Raw genomic sequence first — 17,358 nt, 5'->3', positions numbered from 1 at the left:
TGATTTGAAAACATTCTTTTATATGTATTGCGTGTATATGTATATATAAAGAGAATGCTGTTTCAAAAGGCAAAGCTTTTTTGAAAGTTCGTATTTTTCTTGTCTTCTGCCAGACACCTACCGATAACCAAGATCATTTACAGGTAAAAAAAGTCCTTAAGCAATGGAGGTTAGGAGAAATAAGGCCATAAGGAAGTGTGTATGTATATATAACCACTCATTTCTGGTTTATAAAACTTCGAACATAAATTAGAAGAGTTTGTAGATAATCTAATAAAATAATTCAAATTTCAAAGCGATGGGCTGTAACTACAGATAAAAGGCGATAATACTTTAAATACAGATTTTTCCACATACGTATAACAAATGGTTATGGCAATTTCTGCAAATTTTCATCAAATCCTATTTCTTTCATGTTTCATTAAGTAACCATTATACTGAACCTACCTCACTATCTGAAATAATTGAGATATATTATTAGAAAATGTCAACTTCAAATACGGAGAGATGAACTTTTCGTTTTTACTCTACCAAGGAAGTTTCATGCAAACTGCTACCCATGTTCTAAAAACAGAATTAAATAATTAGGTCACATTGATGGCTCCTTTCTTGGGAAAAGGGGAGCGGGGATGATGAATGCTACAGGAATGTTTATTGTCACTGAAATTCTTCAGGCCTGGATTCCAAGTACACATCTTAATGCAGGTTGCTATGACAACCTAAATTACAGAAAATGTGCCCCCCCAACCAAGCTGTTTTCTCTGCAAGACCATTTCAAGCCTCCTAAAATCTGTGTGCATGGATCATCTGTAACAACAATAAACACCTCTTTACAAGTTTTATTCAGAAGTCACTCCTCTAAATCCTTAAAACCAAGTATAAACATATAAAATACAAATTCCATTAAATCTACATGGGTTAGGAAACCTAAACTGAAAATACACACACACATTGCTTAAAATACAAAATGTTGAGAGGATTCTGAAAATGCTCCCCATTGCCAGAGGCACAGTATATTACCACCATATGCTTCATTTCAGAAACAATAGGAAATTACTTGTAAGCAGTTTTGAAAGAAGATTATAGAGCTAAGTCCTGTTTATCATTATTTTCCCATCACCAAAGCTCTTTACGGGAAGGTACTAGGAGGGGGTCTGAGGGAAAACTGCAGTCCTATTCTGAACAGAAAGAAAAACAAATAAATTATCTGTAAAAACTTTATCTGTTTTCTCTCTCTTTTTTCTTTTACACAAAGTGTGGGTATTAAAGTTTATTTTCACACAGCTTCAAATTTAGAAACCTAACCAAGATGACTTGTGATCAAATATGAACGATCCTCTACTATCAGTCTCTAAAAAGAAAAATGTCTCAAGATAAATGCATCATTATGGAGAAAATGTTATTTAGTAGAGACATTCTGATAGCAAGACATTAAAAATTCAAGTAACTCCACGGGGGAAAAAAATAAGTCAGTTTTACAATGTAGCAATACTGAGACTTCAAAGCTGGTTTTGTTGCCCATCAAAGGTAACACAACTACAATTAGATGCTTCATTCAGAAAAGCTTAGGGAACTCATGTACCCTCTTCTCTGAGTAAGCTGGGTTACTAATAGACAAAAAAGTTTTATAAGTATGTATAACCATACTCCAGTACAGGAGCCCATCTTTTATTTAAAACAAACAAAAACTTCATCTAAAAAAGAGAAAGAAGGCAGTTTTTAAGAATGTTTCTAAACAATAAATTAAAGAAGTTTCTTTGTACTGTAAGTTATCAGGCTGCTAATTTTTGGCATACTGAGCCTTGAAAAGAAATATAAAAAAATGAAAACTCTTTAGCAGCAAAATCCAAGCAACTCATACACTCCTCCACCTGCACTGGTGTGTGGAGTACCAGTAATGGTGCTCCAGAGAAACAAAATAAAATGTTCAAACCCAGATACACACAATTCCTAAACATTAGCCCTGAACCATAGTGCTTCTTGGCATGGCCTCTGCACAAATCCTCCTCAACAGAAAATAATGAATGTGTAAAAGAAAGCTTTATAGAACAGTTTCATCAGTAATGGAAACTAAGTCTAAAATGTAAGTGACTATCTGATCATGGAGCAAATTTTAGTCAGTTGAGCTACATAGTGCTTTTTTTTTCCCTTATGCTTGTCTTCCAAAGACCATATTACAAACAGCACAGCTTAAGCAGAATTTTTCAGCTCTCACCACAGGTATAACGAAATTGCCTTATGAGAATCAGACTGGTTTTTATGCTCAACATTTGTCTCCTTCTGGCCATGGCTCTTGCTAATGCCATAAGTATTTGCAGCAGAGTCTAGAGGAGACCAAATGAACTGGTGAAGATATGGACTCGTGGTAATCTAGCAATTACTAGAAGGTTCTAAGGTTATGCTTTTTATTTCGGGGAGAAATTAATTTATGTGAAACCTAAAAGGGACCTTTGAGATCCATCATCTGTCAAAAATGCAAGCACATAACTTTTGCAAATGAGAGAACTAAGGAATTTATGAGACAGCATGTTGGTTGGTGTCCTTAGAGTGTTTATTCACCTGTAAAATGTGGACAGTGTATTTGTAAGTGATTCACTTATTATATACAAGGTCAAATTATTTCTCCTTCTGGGACCACTAAGTCATTTGAATGTTCAAAAGACAAGACACTACATATTATGCATACTAAACACAAGTGGAAAATAATTTAGCTGTATATTCTCAAAGAGATTTTCTGCCCCCATAACTTAATGAAGCTAATTACTGGTCCTACCAAAGGGATGGCAGGTGAAACTATGGGGTGCTTCAGGCTTATCAAGATTATCGTGGAGATGAGTTAGAGAAACCAGTTAGTCATCAAGACTTTCCAACCTTTCACTGTTAGAAATATTTCTCTGCTGTCAAAAAGGCTGCTAATTTGAAGCATTAGTAGAACTAGTGCCCAGCAAGTCCAAAGTGCTTGAAGACAGAAGAGTGGTAATGCACAGCTTTACAAAATTTTGCTTCAGACTCCAAATTTGAAACCTACAACATGTTTCATGATGTCATTAGTGTCAATCCAAATTTGAACCTAGGAATTATAACACAGTGGCAAGATGTACTATTGCTAACTTTGTACTCATCGAAATAAAGGGCTTACAAATGACAATTTCTAAGAGATCACACAGTGAACTAAACCTATGAGTCTCTTAAAACTACGAAAAAGTAAAAAAAAAAAATGAAAAGTGATACTCTTCTAGGGCGTATATGAGTAGTAAAAATCTTCACTCACCTTACCACACCGGGGTCTTCAAGCTGAAGTGGGTATGAGGTGGTGTTGAGGAAGGCTAGAACAGCAGGCAGGTATTACAGGAGGAATTACACAGGCACCTGAAAAGGTACGCAGTGTTCTTACGGTCCTGCCTAACTTGTATCTTAAAAATGCTAACCCACCCCGTTTGAACTTACAGTCATCAAACAGCAAAATACACAAAGTTGTAGCTTCAAGCAGTCTTGCAAGAAGAATTTTCACACCACTTTCCCCACTCTCCTCCTTAGTCGTTTGAATTGCAGTACAGTACTTGTCGGGTGGGTTTGTTTTTTGTTTCAATTAGTATTTTGTGCCTCTGAAAAAGGAATTGCAGTTGTTTCTAAAAAAAAGGTCATTTGATGGGCCCAGTGTGTCCACGGGTGACTTTGAGCCTTTCCTCTACTGACCCAAGCACCCTGCAATACCACAATGATTTCTTGAAAGCTGTTAACAGTTAAACATTTGGAGAATTGCCTAAAGCAAGGACTAAAAAGGAGTGGAAGGAGAGATTTCAAATTTTTAGTCCTAAAAAATAAAAACAAACACATGCTGTACTTTTCTGTGGTGAGTACAAATCACCACCGCTGGCTAAACGAAGAAAGAAGGTGACTTGGCACCACTTTTTCTGGCCATTTTATTGCCTGATGCAGTGAGACTGAACCTCTGCCATGGCGTTAGTTACAAAGAAAGACTTGGCCACAAGAAATCTTGGCCACAAGATGGGAATTGATGGAATTCATATGTCTGCCACGTTCAGACTACACCCTTAACAGATGTTTCTGAATTTACTTATAGAAAGACCATCTTCCATCAACCACTTTTTAATATACCACAATCCTTAAATTCTGAGTCACAAAATAATATGAAATATCAAATTAGAAATGATTTAAGGAGAAAGAACTGGTGGACCTCAAATCTAATATAAGAAAAAATATAAATTTCAAACACAACTGTGGATGGGGGAAGTTTGTCCAGAATTTCCCCTTCTATTTTTTTATAGTAGGGTTCTCCCATACAAAGCTGCTATATCCCGAATGGAAACACTGTCTCCAGATCTAATTTTTATGCTAGCACAGTTCATATAACTTAATAGTTGTTATAAAAATGCCATTTGTTTTCCAATTATTTTTTACATCATGTTACAGTGCAAAGGTGCATTAGTGTATGCTTCCAAATTTTAAAGGAAAAAGAGAAAGCAGTTATACTAAATAATAATAGTAATGACCAAAAAAAGGTTATAAACTGTTATGGATTGAACTGTGTCCCCCCAAATTGTGTGTCAACCTGGGTGGGCCATGATTCCCAGTAGTATGTGATTGTCCACCATTTTGGCATCTGATACGATTTTCTTGTGTTGTAAATCCTGTCTCTAAGATGTTAATGGGCATGATTAGAGGCAGTTATGTTAATAAGGCAGGACTCAATCTACAAGATTAGGTTGTGTCTTAAATCAATCTCTTGAGATATGAAAGAAAGAAGCAAGCAGAGAGTCAAGGGGACCTCAGACCATCAAGAAAGTAGTGCCAGGAGCAGAGCGTGTCCTTTGGACCCAGGGTGCCTGTGCTGAGAAGCTCCTAGTCCAGGGGAAAAATGATGACAAGGATCTTCCCCCAGAGCTGACAGAGAGACAAAGCCTTCGCCTAGAGTTAACACCCTGAATTTGGACTTCAAGCCTTCTCAGCTGTGGAAGAATAAACTTCTGTTTGCTGAAGTCATCCACTTGTGGTATTTTTGTTATAGCAGGACTAGGTAACTAAGACATAAGCCAACAAGATATCAGAGAATTCCTGTTTATCCTCTTGTACCAGATGTTGGGTTAGAGGCTTCAACTAGACCTACCTAACAAAAGTTTGAACTTTTCTGTGGAGGCTTTTCCCTTCCATCTTTTCCCCTTTAAGACCTCATGTCTTTTTAGTTTTGCTTTTATGAAAATCTATAAAGAGTGGAAAGCAGACCGTTGAAAAGGAGTTTCTAAAACTGACAATCATTGTCTTCTCTTGGCCATAAATTGAGGTTACCACTATAGTCAGACATTTAAAGGCCAAAAGATTGTGGGGCTTATTTCCTTATACATCATTCAAAACAATTCAAATTTATATATATGCTGAGATCTCTCTCTTTTAGTTTTTATTATTTGTGACATTCTGGATCAGCCAAGCTTTTTGAGGTGGGGTAGGGGGTGCCCCACCTTTGCTGGTGCCCTGAGATTGTGCTTAGGATGCATGTAGGAGATGCCAAACCTGACAGCGAGAAGTGAGGGACTCTTGTGCACCTGTCCCCACCTCTCCAGTCCTGTGACACCCTATCGTCTCCGCCTTCGATTACTACAACCATCCTAACCACTCAAACTATCACCCACTCTTCAGCCAGATCACTTTAGAAAAAACAAAACAGATCAAATCCTATGATTTTCCTGCTGTAAGAGCCTCCACAAAAGAAGTTCAAACTTTTGCTTGGCACGTCATCGTAATGACAGCATTTTCCTAATACAAACAGATACAGGATCTGGCTATTGTGAGAGGACTTACAAAGCCAATAGGAAAGAAGATGTTTAAACTGGGATGATCTCAGAAAATTTATGATGTAGAGGTGCTCTACATGAGGCCCTTCACATCCTTTTAGGCCACTCTCCGAAAACCACCACAGGACATGCCCCAGCCTCAACCCACCGCTCAGCTTCTCTGCCTTATCTCCACTTCTTGCTGGCATCTCCATGCATGAACCCCACCAACTTACTGAGCAGACCAAACTCCAACTACCCTTCAAAAGACAACTCAATGTTATCTCACCACCTCCTGGAAGCCTGCCCTCATCAAAATTAATCGATGGTTCCAGGTATTATTACCAAGTGGCTAACACTTAGTACTCACTGGAGCCTCGCAACAATTCTATGAGATAGATAATCTGCATAAGAGAATAATCAGAAAAGAAAACCAAAGAATAGAAAGGGTAAGTAACTAGTCCAATGTCACATACCTAATAAGAAGGGAGCCAGGATTTGAACTTGGGCAAATTGACTTCGGAGCCCATGACCTTCAACAACTGAACCTTACCATGTCTCACATGTTCCTCTATTATAACACTTAACCCACCCAGACCCAGAGTACACTTAGCATGAGTTATAATTAAATGCTTACCTCTGCTTAAGGGCAGAGATATTTGGCACTGACGCCTCCATTCATATGCTTAGCACACAAGAAGTACTCAATAAATGTTTACTGAAGGCTTGATCAGCTTAGAGAGTTTTACTGCTAGGAGATGGTACAGCCCTGCTCTGAACACAGATGTGCTTGACTATAAAGCTCCTTTTTTTTTTTTTTTTTTAACCAGTCTCCCATCCCAATTTTGTTCGCCTATCCCACGCAGCTCCTAGTTAAGTGTTCACACCTTTTGCTGCACCTTCCCTTAAACCAACCAAAACCAAATCCAAAACCAAATCCGTTGCCGTTGAGTCGATTCTGACTCATAGCGACCCCACAGGACAGAGTTGAGCTACCCCATTGGGTTTCGAAGGAGCGTCTGGTGGATTTGAAGTAGCACCAAACCTCTATGCCACCAGGGTTTCCGTACCTTCTCCTAAAAAAAAAAATAAATCGAGCCATACAACGTAAGGAACCAAAATGTATCCCTGTTATTTTATGGTTTGTTATTAATATCATACAAGAGATCAAAGGAGTCACAAAGGAGAATGGGTAGGACAAGCAAAGTATAGGATTAATTGTTTTTTTAAATAGCCAAGCAATAGTTTTTGTTCAAACCAGTGTGAAAAATGCATTTTATAAACTTTACTAGACAAATTGTATGATGATTGTGCAAATAAGTAAGTCCCATAATCTCCAGCAGGAGACAGCATGAATATCAGGAAGTATTTACTTGAATAAAATCTTCCCCCACTAGCACTTCAGTATCCCACATGCTAGCGCTGTTTTGAGAAGACCGTCTTCAGAGTTTTGATAAGTATTCATCAAATTATCTAGGTGTCTTTTATTGAGGATCTATGCCTCAATTTGAATTGCCTAGAAAACCACTGGTAAACACATATTAAGGGACAAACACAACTACATTAACAGAAGCTGTGTTTCATCACAAAGCACATATCAAGCAAATGTGGGACTGGGACATACCAAAAGGTTACACCCAGCAAGTACTGAGAAGGTAATACTATGGTCCCTGGTGTGGTCCAGAGATATGAGAAAACACATGGCTGTGCCACAGTTTCAGGAGAAAACATTCAAACTGATGGGAATGTTAGGAGGGAAGGGGACTGAAGAATAGATAAGGAAGTAGTATCTTTCTAGAGGAGACTGTAAATGTGTCCTCACCATCATTCAGAAAACATAAGACTCTTTCAGAAGCACAATGAGTTCACAAACGAATTTAGGCAGGACTGGTATTTCCCCTCAAAGAGCTGCTTTCTAAAACCAAGGAAAATCTAAAGGAGTTAACTGGTTTTTAATCTAAATGAAGTAAACTATAAATCTAACTAAACAGATGAAGCTGTGAATAGTCTGGCAACAGATACGGTTTCTTTAAACCTACAAAAAGGATTCTTCGGCAGTTTCCACAGTTTTGTGTAATCTGTTTGGACCCACTCCCCTACAGTACCATGAAACCCCACCTCAATCTTCTTTGTAGCCCCAGAATCTGGCACACCCAACAAATGAGGGCAAGGGGAAGGCCAGGGGGAGGGTCCTGATAAAGCAGGAATCTGGCATGCTATTTCCTGAAATGGCAGTGCAGGCAGCTCTGATGTCAATCTCTCTTTTCCTTCTTCTCCTAGAAGGAAGGACTGGTGGGGAGTACACCAAGTCTGGAAATGGTGGACGAAAGTCATAAGTATAAAAGCAACGTAGATAAAAAAGTAATAAGAGGGATTAAAAACAGCTCACACATTTACTTCTTAAGACTACTGCAAAAACTCACTACAATGAGAGTAAAGAAAAAATTTAAAGGCCTAAACCCTCCAGGACAAAGGAATGTGGACAACACCAATTTCTGGAGTCCGGAAATAGGTAAATGGCAAATGACTTAAACCAGACAAAGCTGAATACTGAGCCTGCAATCTGAAAAGCCAAGCAGCCTGAATTAAACCATGTTAACTCCAAAAGGCTCAAGAATCGGCAGCAGTAATTACCTCTGGAAGAGGGGGTGAGGTGGTGCTAAAAGCAGGGGGATGCAGCGGTGTCACTAAGGCTGGCATCACTCAGTATGGTAACTCATGGTGTCACATCCCATCCCCATGGACCTGCTCCTGTACCAGAACATATAGACCTCTGTAATGTTTTTTGTACTGTTTCCTGTAAATCATAATTCCCACATATTACTGTTTTTCCTTTAATTACTTCATTCTCAAAAAAGTTATTGATATAGGTTCACAAATACTAATTACAATATTGTAGCTAAAACACCAGAAAATGTGACAAAATCAGCAACTATAAAAACACTGGCAGCAACAAAAATAACAGTGCACGCTTGTACTGAAGTGCAGATGAAACCACGTGATTCAAAGTGCCACTGTAATTCGGTAATAACGACAGCTCTGACCAGAGTGCATCAGAAAGTTCAAAAAGTAAATCAGCATAGAAATCTAGCTTTGTAGGTGTACTGATACACGTAAGCCAGGCTTACAAAAAATGTTTTTGTTGTAACTATAGAAATATTTTTATTGACAGTCATTTTGGGTCACCCCCTATGACAGTGTCACCTGATGCGGTCCACACCCCACCCACCCCACCCTCCGACCCCATAACGCCACCACTGGTAGGACTGGTTTACTTAAGGAGCAGTTCCTTCCTGCTCTCACACAGTCAGGCAACTAAACCTCCACCCTTGCAGAAGACTGATTTTTATTCGGGAGAAGGTAAAACAATTTGTGAAATGGGGAACACAGGCACAACTGAGAGCAAGGACACATTCCGAAAACAGGGAGATAAAGTGATCAGCCTTCTACAAGCCTCGAGGCATCCAGAAAAGTAGCAGCCAGGCTCTAAACTTAAGGTAGGAGATCAGCAAGTCCCTCTCTCTCTGGAAATTCTGACCAAACCTGGATAAAATGCCCAAAAATACTGACTTTGGGGTTCCTAAAAGAAGTAATCCAACAGGACCAACTACAGAGAAGCCCACAGCCCAAGCACAAGCAACATGGTTAGAGCTTCCAATGAGCTTTCTAGAACCCTCATTCTGAAATATAAGCAGACGATTTAGGGAGAGGAAGCCCTGGTGGTGTAGTGGTTAAGTGCTATGGCTGCTAACCAAGAGTTCGGCAGTTCAAATCCGCCAGGCGCTCCTTGGAAACTCTATGGGGCAGTTCTACTCTGTCCTATAGGGTCGCTATGAGTCGGAATCGGCTCGACAGCAGTGGGTCTGGTTTGTTTTTTGGTATTTAGGGAGAAAGAAATGTCAATATAAGTATATAACTAACATATTTATGCTGGATATTGTACATATTCTTTTTTAAGTATAAACTACTTTTTAATTAAAAAATGAAAAACAACTTGTGACTCTAAGTTGTATTTTTATACTAACATAGCAACTTACCCTTGAAATTTTTCTAAATACATATTATAGACTTCTAAAGGAGCCCTGGTGACACAGTGGTTAAGTGCTCAGTTGTTAACTGAGAGGTCAGTTGTTCTAATCCATCAGCATCTTTACAGGAGAAATATGTGGCAGTTTGCTTCTATAAAGATAACAGCCTTGGAAACCCTATGGGGCAGCTCTACTCTGTCCTATAGGGTCGCTACAAGTAGGAGCTGACTCGACAGCAATGGATTTGGTTTTTGGGTTTATGGGCTGCTTGAGTTAACCTCTTCTTAGCTCATCAGATTTCATTATCCAGCTTTATTGCTGTGCGTTAACCATCTGTTCAATAATACTGCTTCCAGACAAGAAAAAAAATCCCAAGACTGCTTTTTAAAGACCTGACAATTCTGGTTCAAAGGCTGCCTGGATGGACATTTTAGACTTTTTCCCATTTTTTCCTAATGGCCTCCGAGAACTGATTTTTAAAAGACCCCACCATAAAGAAGGGTATGTTTAAATTTTAGGGAACATTTCTTTTTTAGAACAGCAATTAATTTCAAATGACAAATAATGCTTTTTATTCTCCTTTTAAGAGCTGATAAACATTTTTACCATACATTTAAAAAGAGCAAAAAAATGATACAAAGAACATTCTACTGAAATCGAAAACTACTACAGTATGTAGCATATTCAAGTATGTTTTAAAGAATTGTGTAATTTCCTGAAGTGAGACACTTCATAATGTATGTTAATCTTGAATAAATGTCTCATTTCAGTTCAAAGAAAAGCATAAGCATAAGCAACCTCAAGCTGAAGAGAAGAGTACCTTTAGATTTAACACTATTTAAACCAGGCACTTGAGCAGATTGTACTTTGCCTATTGCTGAAACCTTATAACTTCCTGTCGTAGTGATCTAACGAAGAGAAGTCCTTAGAGAGTTTAGGGAATTACAGCATCCCATAGTTTTTGGTTCAATTTTGGTACACTCTTTCCCCTTGCTGAAAGCATATGATAGTGACTGTAATGCTGTGTTAATAATAATCACTTTGGCTACAGGAGAGTCAACAGAAAGCTCAGAGGCAAGGCTGAATAGTTCACAAAATATATCATGGATTTTGGTCAGTTCATACCCTGAATGCTCACTGCCTAGTAATGGCTCTAAAAGTCAAGAGTCCACTCCTGCTAGGTACAAGGAAATGTTAGAAACACGTTAAGGGTCAGTGTGGGGAGATGGGGATAAAGGACAAAGTGGTAAAAGCAAGCAGAAGGTGTGGCAGAAGAAGGGCGGGTGTAGGCAATAAGTAACTTGGAACCTTGTTGGGGTTGTAAGAAGCCAGCGACCACTGGAAACGGTAGGTCAGATTAGAGGGGAACACAGGGAAGAAGTCAGCAGCCGTCTCATCCCTGCACAGTTGAGAAAGAAACTGGGTCAAGAGGAGCGGCCAGCAGAGGTGCTTGCTGAAGAGGCAAGCTGCCCTTGTGTGATCTGGGATCTCGAAGCTGCCTACACAGACATCACAGGTCCCAAAAGGGTACGTGGCTCCCCCAGTCTCTCTCGTCCACTGGACCCAAGAATATGAGGTCATCCACATTATAAGAAATCAAAGATCCAAAGAGAAAACTGGCCTTGTCCTCTGCGCATCCTGGAGGCAGCACAGATGACAGCAAACACCCTAACACCAAGCTCTGCAATGATGTGAATTTGGGGCAATCCTGCCCTCTCTGAGACTCAGTTTCCACATTGTCAGAGCTCTTGGGAATAAATGCGCCTGGTGTGTCTTTTAATAGCTGCCAATGGAACATCTCTGCCCCTGTGAGATGCAAGATCCTGGAAAACGAAGACCTGAGAAATATAAATCATCAAAGTCATACCTACCTCCGGGATGCTGGGGAAACCAGACTGGATACAATAATCTCACTCCTTTATGATTGAGGGTAGGCTCTGCTACAATGTTAGAAGACCATGAGAATCAATTGGTACAAGGCAGAGTTAAAAAAAAAATTCCCTTAGCATTTGCTACGTGCCAAGTCACTGTTCTAAGCACTTTATGCATCATAATTCACTTGACTCTTATAAAAATCCCCCCGAATAGGGACTTTCCTCATTTTCTGTTAAATAACTCATGTCCCAGGTCACTCAGCTGGCAAATGGCAGTCTGCATATAAACCCAACTCTGTCTAGCTGCAGTCTGTGGTCCCAACTACCTTGCAACATTGCCTCTAGCCAGTACTCTATAGCCCCACCCACTGTACCAGTGAAAGCCCTGTCCTCCCCCAAGAAAGGCCTGCCCTTATAGTGACTTCATCCAAATAATGATTTCAGCTATCCCTCCCTAAATTCCACATCTGTAAGATGGGGCTAAGACCACTTCCTTCCTAACAGAATGGAATCTTTTACGTGATAAATGCTTAGCAACACTTGGCACAATGCAGGTGGTGTCAATAATTGCTAATTTACTCCTTGACCTCAAGTAATCATTACCCAGATTACCCAAAGTGACTCCCTGTGCAGCCAAAGACAGAGCAACCACAGTACTGAGTCGCTCTCCTCCAAAAGGCACCAAACTAAATTATCCAAGTGTGTGTCCCCTCAAGCAGAGGGCTTGTCTGGACCCACCATCCAGCAATGAAAAATCCAGTTCTGGGTTGTTATTTGGTATATTACAATGACGTGCCACAGGGTCTATCGTTACTGCACTGACCAAAACAAAACACAACATTTCAGCAAACTACCATGTTGTTGTTAGCTGTTGTCTAGTGGGTGACCCCAAGCACAACACAGAACAAAATGCTACAGGGTCCTGCACTACTCGCATGACCTGTTGTGGATCAGACTGCTGTGATCCACAGGGTTTTCACTGGCTGATTTTTGGAAGTAGATACCCAGGCCTTTATTCCTAGTCCATCTTAGCCTGAAAGCTCCACTGATACCTGCTCAGCATCCTAACATCAGCAAACTACCATACATGGAAACTTTGTAGAACTCATGTCTGCATGATGTGGCTAAAGTGTATTACCCTGGGCGTTAGTGGGTTTGAGCTCACGTCCCACTTCCACTAGCCCATAGACCTGGAAAGTCAAAGCTTCTTCAAGACTTAAATCCACATGATCTGCATCTGAAAAATGACAGGCTTAAGACCAGGTTGGTGGTTTGCGTCTGCTCTGAACACATTCCAGTTTATTAATGTCCATAAAATTTTGCACCCAGCAGTACGAAGGACTTTCCAAAAATGGTCTGGTAAGTACAAAAGATTACCTATGTGGAGTCTACCTTGGCCTTTTTTGTTAAATTGTATAATTTTTACTAAATGTTGGCTAAATATAAAAGAACACCCATAAAATGAATAAAACGTAAAGAATTACAATGAAACAAACATTTGTGTACCAACAACCAATTTTAAGAAAAACTGATAGAAAAAGTAAATTACTATTATCGCTGAAGCTCCTTTTCTGATCCTTCCTCACACAGCCCTTCATTCCCCTCACTCTAAATTGTGTGCACCCTTGCGATACACACACAGACACATTGTACTGCTAAAACAATATGCTGTTTAGTTTTCCCCAAATTTCTGAATTTCATATAAGTGGAGTCTTGCTATATGTAATCTTTTGCAACTTGCTTTTTCTGCTCAGTATTAAGTTCCTAATTCATTCCCACTGAAGCATGGACCAGTGGTTCATTTCATTTTCAAAGTTGTAAGACATGCAAAGGTGCAGGCTGTGGCTGGTGTTTACGGGTAGCAATTACTGTGGTTGGTCCCCATGCTCAACTGGTTGTTCATCATTTTCAGTATCATTCCAGTCGTACAGTAATCTACTGTTTGTAGAAACCACATCTTATTTATGTTTTCTACAATCCATGTTTCCCTTCCCCTCACCTCTTTTTTTTTTGCATACAAAGTGCTATGAACACTGGTGTACATGTGCTCGGTTACAGGGTATTCTCATTTTCAACTTTAACACCAGTTTTCTTATAGCTGTGGTTCATAAAGTTTACTGGGTTGAGTAATTTTTTTTTTTTAATGGAAAAGAATAAATTAGAAAAGAAAAATACCAGAGATAATTACTCTTAGTAGAATAAGGTTAGTTTCTGGAAACTTTTACTTAAATTATACACATGTATCACATGTGTCTTATCACATGTATACACGCATGCCAATAAAAATGAATTTCTTACTGTGGGCCATAGTCAAAAAGTTAGAACTGTCTCCCAGTCAATTAATTTTCTCTTTGGCTACGTCTAATTTGCCACTATACCTGTTCACTGATTTTGTAATTCCAATTAGATTTCTAATCTTTCCTAGCTCTATTTAGTTTTTTTCAGACTGCCTCAGTCATTTTTATATTTGCTTACCATCTACTCACATTCTCCGTCTCACAACTATAATGAGTGAGATAACTACAGGTCTAATTCTGTACCTACTGTTTTAGCTGGTTCTATTCATGATGTCTTATTTACTTGTCTTTTGTGACTTTTGGTTATTTGAGTTCAAATTTCCTGAAACTCTGTGAACTCTTTGAGGCCGGAGTTGAAGACAGATTCTTCCAGAAAGAATTTGCACCTGCTTCTGCTACTATGCTGGAACCACTTTACAATTGTATAAGGCAGTCCCTGGGTTATGAAAGATCCGTTCCTAAGTGTGTCTTAAGCTGAATTTGTAAGTAAATCAGAACAAGTGCATACCGTTCTTCTTTAGCCTTACTTTAGTGCAAGAAGGAGCCTTGATGACACAGTGGTTAAGAGCTCAACCTGCTAACCAAAAGGTTGGCAGTTCAAATCTACCAGCTGCTCCCTGGAAATCCTACGGGGCTGTTCTACTCTGTCCTATAGGGTCACTATGAGTCTGAATCTACTCAATGGCAATGATTTTTTTTTTTTAGTGCAAGAAGAGGCTTAAAGCTTTTTCAATGATTTAAAAGTTGCATGTGCACCAAGTGGAGGTGATTGTGATGAGGAATTTGTTGAACGGTTGGTTCAATCGTTTCAAAATGAGGCCAAATTTACAAAACATTAAAGGGCAAGTATGAGTTGTCCATAAGTGGATGTTCGTACCCTGAAGGACTTAACTGTATTTGTCTTGATTTTCTTTGGACCACTCAGGTAGGTCTGAATTAGGACTGCAAACATGCATGAATGCTAGTTATTGGTCATGAAATACTAGACAGGCAATTTTCCTTAGAGTTGGAGACTGGGAAGAAAAAAAAAAAAGGCAAAAATTGTGTTTCCAATTCAACTCTACACTATAAAGACAACATTTTGGGGTTCTAGCTTTATGTGGAGACAACTATTAAACTTTATGCCAAAGCAGGCTCTGGGCTTTGTGTCCCGTCTCCAGAGCTCCAGGAGACCAGGAAAATCAAAGCTCAAATTGGGTGTTCTGCTTACCACTCCAGGTTCTCACTCTGACTTTCAAGCCAACTGTTTGGTCTTTTTCTTTCTAAGTTCTCTTGCTACTTAAAGATATATTTTATATAACTGATTAAGCATTTTTGGTAGAAGAGTAGTTCAGAGTATACAGTCTGACATATCACCAGAAAAGTTTGCATTAGCTTTTTAAACAGCCATTATTTCCTCTTGGTTTATAGTGAAATTGTGTTCAGTTAAAACCAGTAGGTCTTTTTCATATAAGCTATGGTGAGACAGAGCCTTGGTGGTGCGACAGTTAAGAACTTGACTGCTAATCAAAAGGTCGGCAGTTCGAATCCACAAGTCACTCCTTGGAAACCCTATGGTGCAGTTCTACTCTGTCCTATAGGGTCACTATGAGTCAGAATCAGCCGGACAACAATGGGTATGGGTATTATGAGGTAAGTTTCCTCATTCCTGTACTTCTATAACTATTTTTTTTATCTAAATGCAGAAATTCACATTTCAACCTACTAAATTTAGTCTTGTTTTAGTTCAGCCACTGTTTTGTTATTAAAATCATTCTGAAATCTTAACATGTCCTTTAATTTTACCTACACCTTGAAACTTCTTCATTCATGAACTTAACATGCCTTCTATCTCTTTATTCCAAGGTGATAAAAATGTGTGACACTATCATTCAGCATATAAAACATTACAGAAGATGATGTATGTAAAAAACTGATACATCAGAAAAGTACCACCCCAATACTACTAATTTCACACAATAGAAGATGTGTGCCTGGATATGCACTTTAAAAAAAAGAAAAGGAAAAAATCAATGTTACCTTTACCTAGGTATCCTTTAAGGATGATTATGAAGGTTTTCAGTATAGATCCTTGAAATGGGGGTTGCTATGACTCCTTCATGTGCCACAAATTGATACAGACATTAAAAGGTTACAGTTAACAAGGAGGATGGCTTTGAAAACTATGATAGAAATAATCATGTTTTAAATGGTGCTGACAAGTGAAACCCTGACAGCAACAGCAAAGATCCTTCAGGGACCTGGCTGGGAGGGTCACTCTGAGATGAAAATGGCTTTAGCCTTTGCTTCAATGATTAATTTTACAGAAGAGCAGAAAATTCACTCAGTATATCTGCCTTATCCCACCTCTAGGAGAAAGGGATCAGCAACTAAAAAATATATTAGTATCATATGGGGTGACCATATAATTTATCATCAAGGACGAAAGGTCCTATTATTAGGTCGGAACAGGAGTTAATCAGGACTGACCCAGTAAACCAGGACAGATATCACCCTAACATTTCTTTTCTCTTTGAATAAAGCAACTACCTCAGTCCCTGCTCAGATACTGCCTATAAAAGCACCCATCTATCACCTATTTTCTATCATACAACATCTATACTTACAGGATAACATGCTAACAGTGTCCCTCAATCTCCCCCAAAACACTATGTTCAATATACTCTTTTAAAGCAGATAGTTTGATTTTCTTATTCTTAAAGCTTTTTAAAGAATTCAAGTTATCTAAAATATTCACTGCATCAAAATATCTCATTCCATGATTTTTTTTTTTAATTAGAATGAATTTAAATTATTTTTGCAATGAGAATATCTCACGAGTCCTTCCGATATCTAAATTCCCTGTGATGTAAAAATCAAATCAGAGCACATATGACTACTGCTCCTGCCTTGCTTGGCTCAATTTGGTCAGTAGCTGGCTGAGGCTACTGCCTCAGAACTCAGTGCTACTCCCAACCCACTCCCACCAGCTAACAGGAAAACACTGATACAGTTGGAAACCACACATACAGCTTCCGTTAAGTGTTTTGTTTGGCCAACATAGTGTTTTTTGAAATTTCACATAAAAAATACAGAAATATGGCTTTTCTTAAAAAGTCTAAAGATTTGCCAACATTTCCTAAGGACAATAATCAGCTGGAGCTGCGTGGGTACCATGCCGTTTATATACTCTTTCTAATTAGCCACAGTACACTCTTCCTCATGTCTGCTTTCTCTCCATTTGTAGGCCCATTCACTCAGACCAGCTTCTCCCACTAGGTGCTCAGTTAAGTTTCTATCGTTTTAAAAATTTCTCCAAACCTGTTTTCTCACTTGTAATATGAGTACTTTTGCCTTGCAGAGTTGTGACAATTGAACAAAAATGTGCATA

The 17,358-nt window shown here is 39.0% G+C and overlaps 1 protein-coding gene across 2 annotated transcripts in view; it reads right to left on the bottom strand.

Moving 5' to 3' along the window:
• RASSF8 (Ras association domain family member 8) overlaps nucleotides 1-17,358 on the bottom strand; it is a 125,527-nt gene that overhangs the window by 75,091 nt on the left and 33,078 nt on the right. Inside the window, exon 1 of one of the 2 annotated variants that reach the window (XM_049882680.1) lies at nucleotides 3,272-8,991. The exons of the other annotated variant lie outside the window; for it this stretch is intronic. The gene's annotated coding sequence lies outside the window, so the exon portion shown is untranslated. Of the gene's footprint in view, nucleotides 1-3,271; nucleotides 8,992-17,358 lie in introns of those variants that run through there. 2 annotated transcript variants of the gene reach the window in all.

This window comes from Elephas maximus, chromosome 4, assembly GCF_024166365.1.
Source record: "Elephas maximus indicus isolate mEleMax1 chromosome 4, mEleMax1 primary haplotype, whole genome shotgun sequence".
In the NCBI taxonomy this organism is placed as follows: domain Eukaryota; kingdom Metazoa; phylum Chordata; class Mammalia; order Proboscidea; family Elephantidae; genus Elephas; species Elephas maximus.
This window is presented reverse-complemented; position numbering and strand designations above follow the sequence as displayed.